Genomic DNA, 21,091 nt, shown 5'->3' with positions numbered 1-21,091 from the left:
ATTCGTGCACAGTTTCACTGCATTATTCACCAAGTCCCTCACTAGAGGGTCGGGTATGGTATATGATATAGATATGCGTGATTCTCATCTCATAATACATAGGTGCATTGCTATCTTTGATTATCATACTTTCGTCCTGTAATCTTTTATTCAGTCATAATCTTCTTTATTGTATTTCATGCTTTATATACTCAGGACATTCCTCGTACTGATCCCTTTTCTTCGGGGGGCTGCGTTTCATGCCCGCAGGTACAGACACTCGGTTTGGTGACCCTCCATCTTAGGACTTCTGCTCAGCGGTCTGGAGAGATCCATTGTTCCGGAGCATAGATTATTTTGGTACAGATCTTTTGATGTAGACTTATGCATATCCAGGGGTAAGGCGGGGCCCTGTCCCATCATATTTCACTTTTATACTCTTAGAGGTCTGTAGACATCTGTGGGTTGTATATAAGTTTGGTCAGCTATATCGATATGGTATGTTTCGAGTATTTCCGCATATAGTGGCAGCCTTGTCGGCTTGCATATTATGTTATGTGTTGGTTAACTGTGACTCCTCAGGAGATAGGTTTATGATGATATGTGGCGTTATGAATCATTAGTTGCTTTTACAAGTTTCCATAGTGTCCTTAGTTTCAGTCTGACTATATCTAACAGGTTCGTATACGAGTGTCCAGCTCGGGCACCAGTCACGGCTTATGGGGTTGGGTCGTGACAAAAGTGGTATCATAGCAGTTCATCCTCATAGTGTCTACAGACTGTGTCTAGTAGAGTCTTGTTTATCGGTGTGTTGTGCACCACATCTATAAACAGGAAGCTACAGGACATTTAGGATGTCACTTTTCCTTCTTACTCTAGATCGTACGATAGAGCTATATTATCAGGATAATCCCTCCCTAACAAATTATTGTGTTTACAGGCCTCCAAAGAAAGCGATAGCTGCCCAGAAGGGCAAATCGGTCGCAGGAGATACTAGTCAAACCCGAAGAGTTACTAGGGCCCGTGCCCATTGTCACGACCCGACTAGGGGCCATGACGAGTACCCGATACTTGTACTGAGCACCCCTTATCTATCATATTACCTTTACCTCATGGCAAGCCGTGTAAACAGAGCCATATTTTTTTTTCCTTTCTGAACCTTAACATTAGCAGCGTCACCATAAACATAAGTAGTAAGCTTTCCGCTATCGCCTTATACCGGGACGCGAACAATTCAAAATACAACACATCTAACTGTACATAGCTGACTGTGCATATCTGTCTACGAGCCTCTAGACATAGTACACTTATACATAGAAAGGGCCGAGTACTGTCGTGCCCGAATGTACATACACAAAATAGTACCGCTAGAGTGAGGCTCCGAAACAACTGGAGCGTTGTCAAGTGTGGCTGGTAGAGCTTCTAAGGATCACGTCCACCTGTCTGCTGACCTGCGCGGCATGAAACGCAGCGTCCACAAGAAGGGACGTCAGTACGAATAGTGTACTGAGTATGTAAGGCATAAAAGATAATATAAACAGTAACATAGAGTACGATTAACAATATCATGGAGTCATAGGACATATAACGGGGCAGGAAAGTAACCTGTACGTGGGAAGGCCTCTGTTTCAGGCCGGCTATCATGTAGGCTTGTCCTTTTCTCTTTGAGACATTTCTTTCTCGTAGACACAGAAAATAGGATTTATATCGTGTCATATTTTATCATATTATGTGCTGCTCTATCATAGCGTGTCGTATCACGTCATGTCGTAGCATCTCATATCATAGTATATCTTGGCATAGCGTATCATGTCATAGCATTGCCCCTTTTTCAGAACACGGTGTCCCTTATTCTCGTATACAGAAAATAGTACAATTCAGTAAACGGTATCTTTTACTCACATTTACAGACGCCGAATACACCGGCTCTCCCAACCCCCCTCCCCAACGGTGTCCCAACACATAATATCATATATATCATACATCATATATATATAGACGCCGCGTACGGCTCTCCCATATCCCGCATCCGGGCATCCCGCGTCCAGGATGAAATCCAGCTGAATCAGGTGGTGATATAATAGTGGCCCTTCCCCTTTCCCCATATACATATACGTGTACATTTACTTCTCTATTATACATATACATGTCCATACACATATCCCTGTACCATATAACCAGCATGCACGGGAGTCCAAAGAAAGTTACGTCTATCGGAGTGACATAAAGTCGGTAACCTCCGATTACATTATAGAATACTCGTAATCGCTTTGTCTCACCTTGAAGGATCGAGTATTTTAAGGTGAGACTATCAACGAAGAATAATATTAAAGTAAACGTAGAATGAAATCGTGGGCATCATAAATGACAGTTCCTAGACTTTGAAATCTTTAGAAAATAAAGTCATAGCTAGGAAATATAAATAGGATTCAAAAATTAGTTTAACATCTTCGTGTTTACATAAGATACTTAGCTTAGTCATCTTAGTCATAGAGTCGTGCCGGTAGTACGTATCATAGGCATATCCTCTTATCTAACATCTTTGTTATCATTATCGTCATGAAAGTGCCCTCGTTAGAGGAGTCATAGTACTTATCATTTGGTAACGAAATCGGGATCAAAGGTTCCCTTTGGATTCACTTCAAGTAAGTCAAGCAAGACTGTAAGGAAAATCTGAGAGTAACGGGCCCACCTCGGGCCGGATGGGGTGGCGTATATGATTTACATATGTTACGTGTCATGTCATTACTTGTGAGGGTTCTAGGGTAATCGGGTCCCACTTATGCAAGTTCTAAGGGTTTAAGAGGTCTTTCCATCATTTGCACACTTTCTAGTTCAATTCTATTGAACAAAAAGTGGAAAACTTTAGGTGCGGATTCCGGGGACTAGGGTTGTCCCCGGGGCTCGTACCCGACTTATTACATCTAAGACATGCCATAGAAAGAAGGGTGAAGCCTTACATACCTCTTTCCGCTCCTTTTGCTACTCCAAATTCACGTTGCAATCTCGTCAAAATCTGCAATTTGGTCATGTTTACCAAAACTCTTATTAGGATACTTAGAGTTAGAATCTTAAGGAAACACTTGGCTACCGAAATTTCGGCAGCACTTCCTCTGTAAATATACCATCCTCAACATTCAACATAGCCAAATTCTCATCAATCACAACCCGGGAATTCAACCCCGGCAAAACTATTAATATAATTCAACAACTACACTAGCGATTCACATATTCCATTCAAGACACATGATCTCAATTTACCACTTTCTTCAAAACCTTCCAACTTCAATGAACACAATAGCGACCTTATAGTATACATTCCAACAACATCATACTAATATCATTACACGCTATCCATGCAAGAACATCATTTTTCAATTCACACAATCTTCCAATTACCAAAACTTCATCAAACTGGTCAAGTCTTTAGTTGCGATATAAAATCTACGACACAACAACTAAAACATTAATTACAACTCGCTCATTATTCTTTCACAACTCACCAATATACACGACTATACATCATGTATACACGGCCACATACACACTACACACTACACACTCACGGCTTCATCATGCATACACAACTACATTCTTTCCAAAATCATTCAACTTTCACTTTCCATATAACATTCTCAACAATAATAACCAAATACTAGATGAAATAATTGAAACATGATTCTTACACCTACATATACATGCACGGCCACATGCTATTTTCTTGTTCTTCATGAATTTCATTCACTTTTGCACACTACAACATGCATAAATATTCATAACATCTAAAGGAGATGAATTATCACCTTCTTCTTTGATCCTCCAACTTAGCCAAAGTTGTAACTTCAAGAACTTGTATTTTCTTGTTCCAATGACTACTCCACCTTGTTTGGGACCCTTTAATTAGTGGAAAATGATTTTTGGAGAAATTTCTATCAATTATTCTTGGCAATTTTTCTCTTGGCCGAAAGGCCTTGGGGTTTTTCTCCTTCTTTTCTCTCTTTTGCTTTCTTGAAAGTTCTAGAGATTTTTGGTGATAAAGATGACTTAGTCATCTTTTTTATTCACCAATTTTATTCAATATGGGCCTAGCCCATGTACATGGCCGGTTGGGCCTCTCCTTTTTGCTTAAAATTTCAAGCCCAATTGTATTGGCTAGTTCTTGTAATTCATGGAAGGTATTTTTCCAATTTCCAAATTTACCCTTCGTCTTTCTCCATATTTCCACTTCTAGACTTTTCATAAGCAACTCATGTGCCAAACAAGATAAAATATGGCCTTGCTTGTTGTCCTCCCGCGATTGTCTTGAATTATCCGATTGCACAAAAATGCGGGATATAACACCCAGTCTATGCCGGAGATTGTACTCCAGTCAGCGAGCTCTGCTACACCGCCACCTCCAGAGGAGCTTAGAGCAGCAGCAGCTCCAGTTCAGGTGGCAGCCCTACCGCCAGCTCCCGAATCCCCAGCACCTGAGCCTCCAGCTTCTCAGCCAGGGGCGGAGGGTAGGGCCATGAGAGTGATGTTTAGCTACTGACTAGATTAGTGGCAGGGCAGGCTCGCAGGCATGGACTAGGAGTTGACCACGCGGATAGATCTGATAGTTTGATGGTTCGTGACTTCTTAAGTTGTAATCCTACAGAGTTTTACGGGTCAAAGCCCGAACATGATCCATAGAAGTTTATTCGGCAGATGCAGCGTACATTGAGGAGAATCAAGGCTTCTGAGACTGAGTCTGTTGAGTTGGCTTCGTATCAATTGCGGGATGTAGCTGTTAATTGGTATGAGTCTTGGGTGTTATCCAGGGGCGAGGGTGCTCCTCCCGCGGTATGGGATGAGTTTGTGGAGGCCTTCCTTGGCCACTTCCTGCCTCCAGAGATGAGGTGAGGTAGAGTTGATAGATTCTTACATTTGAGGCAGAGTGGCAGAAGCGTTCGAGAGTATAGTCTTGAGTTTGATTCGTTGGCTAGATATGCGCTTACCATTGTAGCTGATATGGCAGATAGAGTGCATCGTTATGTGATGGGACTGGATCGTTATTTGATTGATGGTTGTATGGCAGTAGCCGCAAATGTTGTAGCAGATGCTCTAAGCCGTAAATTTATAGGCTGACTAAATCATCCCATTTTTTTCCAGTCAGGACTACTTATTCAGCTGAGGACTATGCGAGGTTGTACATCAGGGAAATACTGAGACTTCATGGGGTTCCCAAATCTATTATATCGGACAGAAGAGCTCAGTTTACAGCTAACTTCTGGAGATCATTACAGAAGGGATTGGGGATACAGGTGAGTCTTAGCATGGCATTTCACCCTCAGACTGACGGATAGGCTGAGCGTACTATTCAGACGCTAGAAGATATGTTGCGAGCCTGTATTATTGACTTCAGAGGTAGTTGGGACGATCATTTGCCACTTATCGAGTTTGGTTATAATAATAGTTACCATTCTAGTATCCAGATGGCACCGTACGAGGGCTTATATGGGAGGAAGTGCAGGTCACCTATCAGTTGGTTCGATGTAGGCGAGACTAAGTTAATCGGACCAAACATGATCCAGCAAGCTGTTGATAAGGTAAAGCTCATTCAGGAGAGATTATTAGCAGCCTAGAGTCGACATAAGTCATATGCAGATAACCGACATCGACACTTAGAGTTTCAGATTTGTGATTGGGTTTTCTTGAAGGCGTCACCCATGAAGGGTGTGATGAGGTTCGGCAACAAGGGGAAGCTTAGCCCGAGATACATTGGGCCTTATCAAATTATTCGTAGGGTAGGCAAGGTTGCCTATGAGTTGGACCTACCATCTGATTTGGAAGCAGTACATCCAGTCTTTCATGTATCAATGCTTCGTAAATGAATTGGTGACCCCTCTAGAGTATTCCCTGTAGATGATGTCCAGGTAACAGAGGAGTTGTCTTATGAGGAGAGCCCTATAGCTATACTTGATCGCCAAATTAGAAGGTTGCGTACTAAGGATGTGGCTTCCGTCAAGGTATTGTGGCGAAATAATAATAGGGAAGAGGTGACCTGGGAAGCCGAAGACGAAATGAAGAATAAGTATCCTTACTTGTTCCCTATGCCTACAGGTAATTTAATTCCTTACTTGACTACATTGATTGGTAGATGAGACTATATGTTATTATGGCCCTGTGAGGCATCTGTGGGTTGCTAAATCCAGGTTGGTAGGGATAGCGATAAAGGAGACTTTCCCAAATTTTTTATAAGACCCTAGAGAACTAGTTTAACATTCGAGGACGAATGTTCCAAAGGTGGGAAGGATGTTATATCCCGTATTTTTTTACGTCCGATTATTCGTAAGCTAATCGACATAAGTTCAAGGACAAGATTATTTTTGGAGATATGAGACAAGGACTTTTAAATCTCGATTTTAATATTGCACGGGTTGTTAATTAATTACTATTAGTGTGGAAATATTAGTAGGGATTAATGATTAATTAAGCTAATTAGACTACCAAGTGGGGCCCACTACAATATGGCTGATTAGGATTGGTGCTTAGTTGAGTGGGGCACGTGTCAATGTGGTAGGCTGCATATATAGTCATAAGTGATGACTAACTTGTTAGCTATACACTTCATTTCCATCTTAATAATTCATTTGGAGAAAGAATCCTAAACAGCCATGGCTGCCACTAGCTCACGACCAAGTCCAAGATCTTGAGAGGAAGAAAATTTTAATTACCTAAGGTGTTCTAAACGTCCCAAAGGAGGCAGCAACATTAGAATTTAATTGAGGGAGAAGAAGTGGTTCAATTGGTGCAAGTGATTGTAGGATCTGTTCTAACTAATTTTGTCACACCCTAACAGTGGTAGGGCATGACGGGCACCCGACTCTCATCAGAGTCGAGCGAACACTTTACATTCGCTCTATCAAAACTAGTCATTTCAAAAACTTTTAAAAACATAAACCTTTTCCAGATAGAAAACCTTCAATAAAATAAGTACTTTAAACCAATTGAAATCATCTAAAATACATATTCTTTTAAAATCCACAAATGACTCAACAAACATCACTTTGTCGATATCTTGACAAACATACCACAGGACACTGTCTGCAGAAGTCTCTAAGAAGTAAACTGAACATTATGAGTCAGGACAGGGCCCTGACATACCCATAATCATACATATCGATACATGACTCAGCACAGCTCCAGAATGAGGTGGAACTTGCCAATCCCAGCTGACGTCCAAGCATCCTAGCTATACACTTAACCTGCCAAACGATTTGGGGCTGCGGGCATGAACGCAACATCCCCAGGCAAAAGGACGTCAGTACGGATAATGTACTGAGTATGTAAGGTGGTAATAAGTCATAAACATAATTTGACTTAGGAGAGAAGAAATCACAACCTAACTCAATACCTGCAGCCTTCGCTGGAAGAAATATAAATGTGCACATGAAGTCTCAAAATAATCTTTAAGTAAATAATGCAATCCAACACATCTGCCGCTTCCGACATCTTAACAGAATAGTCCCTTCGGACAGCCGCTTTCGGCTAGTGTCACAATAGTCCCTTCGGGCGGCCGCTTCCGGCATAATAATGATGGCCCCTTCGGTCAGCCGCTTCCGGCTTAATAACGATGGCCCCTTCGGGCAGCCGCTTCCGACTTAATATCAACTTAAACTCAATACACAAATATCAATTTCAATTCATATCATAAGTCACTAATCAATTCATCACAATTATGTTATTAGCCTTAGTCTTTATAAGAAGTTATCAAATTTGTATCTCACCAGACTTAGGAGGACATACTTCCAGGATTGAGGGTAGAGTTGTTAAAAAATTCTTACTACTTATATTCTACTCAATTTCTTCTTATTGCCCTACCCAAAGAATAAGTAATCGTATCAGTACAAAGGAATGATATCGTTGAATATAGACATAAATTGTAAATGAAATGAAATAGTAAAATTTCACACCCCCTTCGGAGTGGTTTTGAAAATCAAACTTTATGTTTCCTTTAGTATAAAACTCATTTCCTCGAAATCATTAGTAAAACCATATATGCAACTCAACTGGGCAACTTATGGGTGTTCCCTTCAGAACAGAATAGGGGTACAATATCAATAAGCCATCACAAGAAACATTTAGACCTTACTCGTCAAAAAATGGAATCATATGGAGTACCTATCAAATGAATAGCACAAGAATCAGGCGAAAGGAAGAAAGGTTTGCCTTACATACCTTGTCGCTTACGTGATTTTCTTAACGTATAATTCCAAACACTGGCCAATCCACAATCAAGGTAAAGGAAACCCCGTAGAAAACTTAAAAAGGTTCATATACTTCTCTAAGTTCGTAATCAACTTCCGTAAATTCGGGCAGCATTTTCCCTGTAATCTTCGCTTCCCTCTAATTCCAATTCAATCTAACAACACAATCAGCAACCAACAACAACAACCATGTAAGTCTCTTTAAACTTGAAGCATCAACTCCCAGAGATATACACCAAAACAACCCAGTATACGCTTTGTATACGATATCTTCATACACTTTATTCTCCCAAATTCAAGAACAGCAACTTATCAAAAACATATCAACAATCATTTTATATCAATATCCAGCTAATTCTATCCATTTAATCATACCAAAACAACCCCTAAGTCATTTGATATCCAAAAATTATAACCGAACTTTCAATGTCATTTTCTCTATTCTAACCCGTCAAATCTATCAATGATCAAGGTAAGAACATCATTAAAATCTCAAACATACCTTATATGAGCAGCCACCACGAAAACAACATCCCCCAAGTTCAACTTTTAGCTTAAAACGACTGCAACAACTTGTACTACACTTTATCCTTCACGGGCCTCGGGATTCGGGGCCTCAAACTTGATCGATTCTCCACTTTCTCTCTCTAACTCTCCTCTCTCTCTATCTAAAATATTCTGGACCTTTGGTATGAAAATGAGGCAGATAAGGCTGAAAATTTCCCTTAAATAGCAAGGGAAGTGGGCCTGACCCGACTTGGAATCGTGTTGGGCCGAACCCACTGCCCAACTTGACCTTTCTGCCTTAAAACATCCATACCTTTTTATCCCTATGTCACATGAAGGCCCACGACCTATGGTTGAAAAGGTATTTCAATTATCTGCAACTTTACTTTTAGGAGTTTTCCCAAATTCCCAAATAATGATGGGGTTATGGCCTCCCGAATTCAGATCACCCGAAAACGTAACTGAAAAATATCTTTTTGGAGGGTTTCCACTTTGATTTGGCTCAAGGGTCCTTCTTGAGTTGTGTTTAACTTCACATATATTATCCATATAACTTGTCATATGTCCTTTATAAAATCTCAACATGTGGACCCCACCTCAGCTTACGATTACGAGAGCTATATATCTTTTAACGTATCATTCCAATCGTATTGTACGAATTCCAAATATCATACTCATGCTATCCTCATGCTAATACAGTAGAATTTCATCCTTTGTACTTATAATATTTGCTCCTTCTTGTGCTCACATTATGCCGTCTATAACCTTAGTAACATGAAATTTTCTGGGGCGTAACAAATTTAAGGTAAGATTTCTTCTTCTTATAGTGTGATTGGAATTAAATGATGTTATAGTTGAGAGGATTAACTAGCATTGAGCAGAATTGGATGCAAGGAATTTTATATGCTAATGTTATGGTTCTGTTTGGCCGTATTAGAGTTTTTTTAATTTAATAATGGTGGATTAAGTTTGATTGGTGTTGTTGTTATAGTTGTCATTGATTACGTGTTAAAAATAAAGGAATATTGATAATTAAAGATGTAGTTGTTTATATGACATTGTTGGGACATGAATTGGATTAGATGTTCATGAGGTTGCTGGGCATTGTTATATTGTAATTAGGGGTTGTTCTTGTTGAGTTGAAGGACTAAGTGTCGTCATGATTAGGTATTGTGTTGTTGTAGTGATGGGCTGTTTCGAGGTGTTCTTGGACTTTGTTTTGGCTAGTTCTTGATATGGTAACTTGGACGTGTTTTTGTTGATGTTATTCTGGTCGTTTTTATAGGTGGCTTGAATGTGAGGGAAGTGAACAATATAGGGGAAATGCCGCCCAATTCTCTAGAAATGAGCTACTAACGTTGAATTACGTTTTAAGCCTTTCTGTAGCTTAACCATAGTTCTTAATGTCTTAATATAGGTTGAGGAACTTCAGGCAGCGTATACATATCGAATCGCGGATTAAGCGTCAAAGGTATGTAAAGCTATCCCTTCTTTCTTTTTGGCATGATCTATATGAAACAAACAGACGACGAGCATATAAACTCCAAAGAAGCTCCTATTCTTAGAGACACTGGGATGGATAATGTTCTTGATTTCCAGAAGCTATTTCATTATGTCCTGAAACGTGTCTAAGGTTCCGGAAGCCCTATTTGATATAATCCATAGTGACATTCGAGGGGTACTTGACATGACTGTTGTCTTTGATTCTCAAGTGTTAGTTCATTCTAATTATTCTATTGAGTCTCAGATAATGATTTAGTTTGGATATGATTGCTCATTATTCTGCTCGTGCATGCCGTTAATATATCATTCACCGAGTCCCGGGCCGGGTATGTATTCGTGCACAGTTTCACTGCATTGTTCACCGAGTCCCTCACTAGAGGGTCGGGTACGGTATATATATATATATATGATGATATGATTATGGCACCGAGTCCCATGATGGGCCGGGTATGGTATATGATGACTTTATTCATCGAGTCCCATAATGGGCCGGGTATGGTATATGATATAGATATGCATGATTCTCATCTTGTAAGACACAGGTGCATTGGTATCTTTGATCATCATGCTTACCTCCTGTAATCTTTTATTCATTCATAATCTTCTTTATTCTATTTCATGCTTTATATACTCAGTACATTCCTCGTACTGATTCCTTTTCTTCGGGGGGCTGCGTTTCATGCGCGCAGGTACAGACACTCAGTTTGGTGACCCTCTAGCTTAGGACTTCTGCTCAGCGGTCTGGAGAGCTCTATTATTCCGGAGCCTAGATTATTTTGGTACAGATCTTTTGATGTAGACGTATGCATATCCAGGGGTAAGGCGGGGCCCTGTCCCGTCATATTTCACTTTTATACTCTTATAGGTCTGTAGACATGTGTGGGTTGTATATAGGTTTTGGTCAGCTATATCGATATGGTATGTTTTGAGTATTTCCGCATATAGTGGCAGCTTTGTCGGCTTGCATATTATATTATGTGTTGGTTAGCTGTGACTCCTTAGGAGACAGATTTATGATGATATGTGGCGTTATGAATCTTTAGTTGCTTTTACAAGTTTCCATATTGTCCTTAGTTTCAGTCTGACTATATCTAACAGGTTCGTATACGAGTGTCCAGCTCGGGCACCAGTTAAGGCTCATGGGGTTGGGTCGTGACACCTCGGCTTGAACACTTGAGTCGTCACCATGGTAATTTGGATTGCATCATCCTCCCTTTCTTGGAAGAATTTCGTCCTCGAAATTACAACCTTAATATCAACCTCGACCGCAGCATCAACCTCAACCACATCATTATGGTACAGTTGGATCATCATCATGGCTATATGGACTACATCATTCTCCCCCTCTTGAAAAGAATTTGTCCTCAAATTCACTCCCTGCAAAACATGGACGAGAATGAGTATGTGTAGCTTCCAAGTCTCAATCGGGTAACAGTTAAGTAGCAACATGAGTGAATAATCATGATATAAAACAAGACTGGTACAAAACTGCCCAAAGATAATAGAGATTACCATCATGGATTTGGAAAGCCCAAGAAGAAGCATGAGCCAAGATAACCTACCATCTTCATGGAGTTTGCAAGTCGTGGTCGCATACCACAATGATTTCCAGGGAGGATCTTTCCAATGGCTCTCCACCTGATTCACCTTAAAATACACTAAATTCTTTCCAAGGCTAAGTACAAAACAAGTAGAATAACTCAACTGCCAATACCGAAGTAATGTACCAGCCCACCCCAAAGTCATCAATTCCAACAAGTTATAAACCTTATGATCAATTCCGGGGTCAAAAAATAAATGGTCAACACATCAAGCTTAGAATATGTTTCAAGCATATCTACTAGTAACTTGAACAGTAACAACAAACAAGAGTGACAATGATGTATCCTATTACTACAAGAGTACTCTAGAGAAGCATGATTCATGAGGTAAGATTATGTGCCATCATTGATCTTAGAAACATCAAAGGGGTCAAACCATGTGTACTGACCAGATTTCTCATACTTCTCTCATCTTTTCCTTTGACAAGAACCCACAAAAAAGTCAAATAAGCAATCAAACTTATCTAAGATCATGACTACTATCCCAGGATTCAAATGCATAACTTGTACATTTCAAGCTAAGGAACTTGGTATAGCCTATCTCAAGTGAGTGATCCATGTAAGGATCACAATATGTAAAGTAATATACACTAGAACAAGCATCCACCATTCTACTTTCCTCTTCCGCTTCAAGCTTATTCACACGTAGACATTTCAACTCAAATTCTGCTTCTAGTGGGAACTCATCCTCACATTCTTCTTCACTATTAAAGAATTTTGCACTACTTTCCCAATCCTCTTCAAGATCACTTCCTACATGTCTAGAAAACTCAAAGTCACACTTTAAGTCCTCCACATCACAAAAGCTTCTAAAACAATCATAACCCTCATCATACGCAAACAAATAGTAAAGAAAAGTGCTACTTAAGGTCACTTCACCATCAGTAAGTTCACTTTCACAATCATGAATACTATTAAGCATAAGATCACGATTTTGACCACACAAGGAAGATTTATTACTTAAGCAACTTCCCACACTTTCCTTTCCAAGACAATGTCCTTTATCAAGTGAAATATCCAACAAGGAGTTAATTCCATCACAAGAAAGAGTATTAAGAAACTCAAACTCATCATTAAACAAACAAGCATCTCCAAGTAAAAATAGTTTCACAAGAAAGGTATCACCCAAGTTCACATCATCATTGAAGTCCACATGTTCAAACTCATCATTTAAGTCAATTTCATTATCATGCGAAGATTCAACATTAGAAAGACTCAAAGATGAATTGCTGTCACGGCCCGACTCGGGGCCGCGACGAGCACCCGGTACTAGCCCACCCGGACACCCTCTTAGCTTACTCTTATGCTTACATCTAGGTGAGCGACATAATTATACATGCATTTCCATTCATTCGTCAACTAGTCCCATTTGGACAACAGAAAATTTATATCATCATAGGCATCTATGCCACATCAATGTACATGGGCCAACGTGGCCGACAAAATGATATACAAAACATAGGCCGACAAGGCCAAACACACCTACCCACACACACACATGTCTACGAGCCTCTAAGAGTTTAACATATCACATTAGCGGGACAGGACCCCGCTATGCCCATAATTATATACACAAAAGAATGAGTACCCAAAAGATATGGCTTCGAAGGAAATGGAGCTCTCTATGTAATCTCCGAATAGGCAACTATGGATCAAGTCTGTCTCCCTGTGCACCTGCGGGCATGACGCACTGTCCACAAAGAAAAGGACGTCAGTACGAAGAATGTACTGAGTATGTAAAGCATGAGCAACATCAATAAATAAGCATCATGAATAACATATGAAATAGCATAGGAGGGGGGGAGACAATAATATCATCATCATAGCGCTTACCTGCCTTTCGTAGGACTTTCCATTTTTCATACGTATTTGTACACCTACGTCATCATCCGTATTCCATAATAGTACTCGTACCATACTTGTGCTCATATTCGTATACATGTCCTTATTCGAATTCTTATACATAGTCTTATCACATTATTATTCATATTATATACATAGTCATTTCATATACATGGCATTTACATAGCATACCTGATCTCATAGGATCGGTGTTTCATACATACTTGGCCAACCAAGGCTCAAGGTTACTCATACCTGGCCCTACCAAGGCTTCAGGGTTATCCGTACCATCTGCAGAGGTGGGCACACATTTCGTAATCGTATACATACTTTATACATATTCATATACATATATCCTACCCGGCGTTATAAGCTCGGGGTGTCATTATAGCCCTTCATAGGCACATGTAAGTATAATATCCCGTAGGAACCTTTAGCATCATTATTTATTATCATCGTCATCACTATCATCATCATTTTTGCTACATCTATATCTTATGCTTACTCGACATATGGGGTGCGTAGTACAATCGTAGCACATATTGAGGATTGTGAGCTTATGAGCTCAGAGTGTCAATCGTTTGAATACAACATACTCATATAGAGGATTTAAGAGTTTGGCCAAGGAATCATGCCTTATGAAAGAAGGGTTAGCCTTACATACCTTTTCGTCGGACTATTCTACACTTGCACGCTTCCTTCCAATGCTAGCGTCTATACCTTCATTAATATCATAACAATGGCCATTAGTCATTCACATTATCCACATTATCTAGATTCCTTAATGTGTCTCTAATTCACCCATATTCATGGTCATAACATCCAACTTCGTCCATTCGTTTAAAGTGTCTAGTTCATGATCCTAGTACCATTTATATTGCATTCATATCACAACACGACAACATTCATGATTCAATTCAAATTATTCCTCAAAATGTCACTATTCATCATTCATGACCTACTTGACCATATTTTCTACAATCCATGTATTTCAACTCTTCAATACCTTAAACATAATGTAAAAATCATGAATCTTACCTTAGAAGTTGTAGGAACAAGCTTTGATTAATAATACTCCACTTTGAGCAAAACCCTAGTTTTTCTCCATTTGGATTTCTTGACCTAGATGATCTTTGATGATGTTCTTACTCTTGATTCACCTTGTTTTATGTTGTTGATCCTTAAATATCATTGAAGACTTGTATAATAAATGGAATAATCATCATGGCTTTGTCTCACCTTGAAGGAACAATTATTATAAGATGAGACTAGCAACGAATAACAGCGTTAAGTGAACATAGAATAAGATCATAACCACGTTTCAAGTCAATCCGAGTTAGTATAAGAAAGTTATGCACATTGTCCCTTACAAAAACCTTTAAACATAAAATCATTTTCATCATAGTCGTCATCGAAATATTCTCATGCTCGACATCATCAATGTCATTGTAAAACATATCCATCGTTTTTGTCATAAAAGCTTACAATACCATAAACCTTTGTTTTGAAAAGATACGGACATTTTGGAAAACATTGACGGGTTATCGGGAACACAATCATTGCCTTGGAACAATAGACTTCTAACTTTTGAAGACAAGGAAGATATGAAAACATTTATAAATTTTGTAACGTAGGAATCATGCCTTTGAAAGAAAGGGACGAGCCTTAACATACCTGCTCCACGTCTTATTAGCTACGCTTAATTGTCCAAGCTCGCTATCGCTAGTCTACATTCAAGAAGATTGACGCAATCATTAGATTCATCACCATATACTTGTCTTAATCTTTCAAGTAAATTCACTTCTGATCTACCAAAATTTTGACAGTATCTCCCCTGTACATACACCATCCCCGAGAATCTAACTTGGCCCAAATCATCAATCAACAATCCGAGAATTCAACTCGGCCAAACTATCAACAACAATATCATCAATCATACCAACAACATCAACAATCAATTCAAGACGCATTCTAACATTAACAACCTTTGTCATACAATATAACGACATTTCATTTATATTCAATTCAATTCACATAACATCCAAAACGACTCAATCAACATACTACTTCACCCGACACCTTCCAAATTCAACAAGAACAATAACAACCTATTTCCTTCTTTCAAATTCAATCACAACAACCCAACTTACAATCTTCCAAACAAATGTCTGACTTCCAAATTCATAAACTACACCAACAATCTATACTTTAGCAATATTACTCATACAAATGTAAGAAACCATACTACTGTCACTTTAACTCATTCAATAATCCCACAACAACTACAAATTCATTTCAAGTCATCAAACTTTTATTCTCTTCATGAAATCCACAATAACAACAATCAAACTACCAACTAAAATTCAATTCATCACATCCTACCATCATCACTCTCATTCGGCCATGGCACACACATACCTATTTCATGAATTTCATTTATTTCCTAATACTATAACATGCATAAATACAAGAAACCATACTAAGGTCACACTAACTTCTTCCATAATCCACAAACAATCACAGCTTCATTTCAAGCCATTAAATCCTCATTTTACATCATAGAATCCACAACGACAACAATCAAAATACTAAATAAAATCAATTCATATGTTCTACAACACACAACTATGTTCGGCCACAACATCAACAAGCACATGTACCATGAATTCTATCCATTTCTTCATACAACAACATACATAATCATCTCTAACACATGTAAAAGAAGATTGAACCTTACCTTTCTTCACTTGTCTTCTCACTTGGCTAGGGTTTATAAATCACCTAAATGAATGCTTTGCTTGCTCCAACAACTCTTTCATATTAATGAGGACCTTCCATTTGGTGGAAATACTAGAAGTAAACAATTTTTCTTGAACAATTTCTATGGACCATATTTTTTTGAACCATGGCCGAATGGCCTTATTTTTCTTTCTCCAAGTTTTCTTCTTGGAGTTTTTCATGAATAATTGTCTTGCTTTAGGGGCAATTGTCCATATATATTTAGCCTCACCAAATAGCATGTGGACACATGCCCCGTCTTTATTTTTCTTGAAGTTTCTTAGAAATAGTCAAAGAAGACTAATTGTCTTCTTAAGCAAGCTTTGGTCCATATATCTTTATAATTTTCCCCATTAAATAAAAATTGTGGACATATGCTTATATGTCACACGGCCAACATGGCCCCTTCAAGAACCCTCTTGAATATTTCGTGCAATTTCCATTTTGCCCCTAGCCTTCCGCAATATTACCATGAGCCATTTTGTGAATTTCCCTTTTTACCCTTAACATTTCTCAATATTTCCATACTAATAGTATTCATAAATAATATCCATAACCAACTTGTACATTAAAATAATTTTGGACAATGGTCTTGCCCTTCACTTACCATGACATCCTCGAAATATCCGGACGTACAAAATACGGGCTATAACATCCTCCCCCCCTTTAGAACATTCGTCCTCGAATGTTCAACTAATCTTATGGGGTCTTGTAACACTTCAGGGAGGGTCCCTCTTATAGTGATCCTTTTCTTTTATATACCTTTCAAGGGCCGAAATCTTCTAACATCGTCACAAGGCCTAATCATTCTTTCCTCTTACCTTACATTCCTTGTCTCAGTCACTATTCCTTTAGCCTCACTTATTGAAATTGGTTCTCGAACCTCATATACTCTTCTTTTGTTCCATATTACCATACTTTATCCTTTTCACGTGCCTACCTTTGAATTTTTTATCCAAATAGTCTCGTACTTTGCCGGTCACTTTGATCTCTTTGTTTTCCATCTATTCACTCTCTTTCTTTTCCAAATATCGTTATACTAGAATTTACGATCTTAACCTGTAGTACAAATAATAGCAGCTTACCTCATAACACTGGTACCATTTATTTTTGCCGTCCCTCGAACTTCGGTACCCTTGCGTGATCAATGCCTTTCTTACCGTAGCGTCTGTTGCTGGAACTCACATGTCCACCGATACAATCATATGTGGGATATCCTACGCATTCATATATATATATATATATATATATATATATATTTTATTATCAACTAGCCCACAGAATACTTCCGAACGCTATTCAAGCCTATCCAAATTTCCAGAGCTGTGACGCACTTTCTGTCTCTTCTCCAGTCTAGCCTACCTCGTCTTACGCGACCTCTTAAGGTTTCGAGTCATCCCGTATACTCTAGTTTCCCTTAGGTTACTCTAACTTCTCATTTGTCTCTAATGTCTGGATATATAGAATTTCTTGCATACTTCCAAGGGGTCACCCATCCTAAAATTGCTCCCACCTTAGCACGCTTAACCTCGAAACTTTGATGGAATCCGATGCATTATTGCTGATATAATCGCGTCCACTTCCTCGCATGACCTTTATTACGTGATCTGGAGCGAGTCGAGGTCTTACAGATCCCGAGACACTCTCGTAACACATCTTTCTCCTATACAATTACTATTTTACCCCTTTCGACCCTCAACCTTCATCTTTCGCTTACGTGCATAACTATCTTTCGTCCTGGATTCCCAGATTCCCGATGGTAGTGATCGCACCTTCATCGCCATGCCAAATCTATAACCTTTCTGAAACAACGCATCTCACTTATTGCCTATTTACAGTATTTCCTTTCCACACTTCTTCCTGTTAGGCGTACCCATGCGGGCAGAACCTCCTTTACCATTCTTATTATTTAAAATCTGTATGCAGCAGATATCGACAAGACCTCACAGAACATACGGCTATATAACACGTTCTAGCTATCCAGAGCTTCCAGTTCCAGGTAACAGAACAAATATATCAGTACTTACTCCTGTGACTTTCCATATCGCCGCTCATCTACTTTCGTCATATGTAAGGCTTATATAAGGAATCTCATTTCCTATGACTTGGCTCTATCGCACGATCTAAGACAGAAAGAAGGTCAACAAACACTAGATGCCCCGCAGCCTCCTGTTTATAAATGTGGCCGGCTTCACACTCATAAACAGGACTCTACTGGACACGACTTTGCAGACAACCCCTAGGACGACCTTGCTCTGATACCACTTATTCACACCCTGATCTTACTAGGGTGTGATGGGCACCCGACCCCTATTCGGAGTTGAGCGAACCCGCTGACTCTTATTACATACATAACCTCTTTGGACTTCTAAATCAAATAATCATGAATACGTAGTGAGGCTTTCAGAAACTTTCTTTCTATTGCTCTCAAATCAAACAAGATCTGTAATCATATAGACTTTATAACATACACATAAAGACACATCGGCTGATGGAGCCGCTTACAGAACCGACATTCTATACCCACGACTCTGTCTGCAAAGTCTCTAACTTCGAACAAGACATCATAGCATAGTACTCTGACCCGGCAACGCTCCAGAGCAAATGGAGCTTGCCAACTCCGCTGGAACATCTTCTATAATAGCTTCTACTCATCTGGGTGTACCTGCGCGGCATGAAACACAGCGTCCACAAGAAGGGACGTCAGTACGAGCAATGTACTGAGTATGTAAGGCATGAATAGTAACATAATAAGTGATGTAAAATATGAATAATAGCCGAAGGGAAATATAGAGCATATCGTAAGGTAAAAGAATGACATGTACATGTGAGTGCCTTTTAGGGAGGATGCCATGCATGCTAGCTTTCTTTCGAAAAATAACATATAAATATTTACAAGTAGACTGCCCGACCATACAGGTACGGTGTAATGCTGCCCGACCATTTAGGCACGGTGTGATAATCATTAGCCCGCGTCCAGGCCTCCCGCGTCCGGGGTAATCATAAACTGCCCACTGCAGTGGTGTGTCTGCCCGGCCACCTATTGGACGGCGCGGTGTTATACTGCCCGGCCATGTAGGCACGGTGTTATTACAATACATACATAATTATAAAGCATGCATGAGAGCCCAAGTGAAAGCTACAACTCTATCGGAGTGACGTAAGGTCGGTAACCTCCGATTTTTATTATGGAATAATCATCATGGCTTTGTCTCACCTTCAAGGAACAATTATTATAAGATGAGACTAGTAACGAATAACAGCGTTAAGTGAACATAGAATAAGATCATAACCACGTTTCGAGTCAATCCGAGTTAGTATAAGAAAGTTATGGACATTGTCCCTTGCAAAAACCTTTAAACATAAAATCATTTTCATCATAGCCGTCGTAGAAATATTCTCATGCTCGACATCATCAATGTCATTGTAAAACATATCCATCGTTTTTGTCATAAAAGCTTAAAATACCATAAACCTTTGTTTTGAAAAGATACGGTCATTTTGGAAAACATTGACGGGTTATCGGGAACACAATCATTGCCTTGGGACCATAGACTTCTAACTTTTGAAGACAAGGAAGATATGGAAACATTTATAAATTTCGTAACGTAGGAATCATGCCTTTGAAAGGAAGGGACGAGCCTTAACATACCTGCTCCACGTCCTATTAGCTACGCTTAATTGTCCAAGCTCGCTATCGCTAGTCTACATTCAAGAAGATTGACGCAATCATTAGATTCATCACCATATACTTGTCTTAATCTTTCAAGTAAATTCACTTATGATCTGCCAAAATTTCGGCAGTATCTCCCCTGTACATACACCATCCCCGAGAATCTAACTCGGCCAAAATCATCAATCAACAATCCGAGAATTCAACTCGGCCAAACTATCAAAAACAATATCACCAATCATACCAACAACATCAGCAATCAATTCAAGACGCATTCTAACATTAACAACCTTTGTCATACAATTTAACGACATTTCATTTATATTCAATTCAATTCAAATAACATTCAAAACGACTCAATCAACACACTACTTCACCCGACACCTTCCAAATTCAACAAGAATAATAACAACCTATTTCCTTCTTTCAAATTCAATCACAACAACCCAACTTACAATCTTCCAAACAAATGTCTCACTTCCAAATTCATAAACTACACCAACAATCTATACTTTAGCAATATCACTCATACAAATGTAAGAAACCATACTACTGTCACTTTAACTCATTCAATAATCCCATATCAACTACAAATTCATTTCAAGTCATCAAACTTTTATTCTCTTCATGAAATCCACAATAACAACAATCAAACTACCAACTAAAATTCAATTCGTCACATCCTACCATCATCACTCTCATTCGGCCATGGCACACACATACCTATTTCATGAATTTCATTTATTTCCCAATACTATAACATGCATAAATATAAGAAACCATACTAAGGTCACACTAACTTCTTCCATAATCCACAAACAATCACAACTTCATTTCAAGCCATTAAATCCTCATTTTACATCATAGAATCCACAACGACAACAATCAAAATACTAAATAAAATCAATTCATTTGTTCTACACCACACAACTATGTTCAGCCACAACATCAACAAACACATGTACCATGAATTCCAT

Source organism: Lycium barbarum, chromosome 9 (genome assembly GCF_019175385.1).
Source record: "Lycium barbarum isolate Lr01 chromosome 9, ASM1917538v2, whole genome shotgun sequence".
In the NCBI taxonomy this organism is placed as follows: domain Eukaryota; kingdom Viridiplantae; phylum Streptophyta; class Magnoliopsida; order Solanales; family Solanaceae; genus Lycium; species Lycium barbarum.
The sequence above is the reverse complement of the archived record's forward strand: the minus strand, read 5'-3'. Positions refer to the sequence as shown.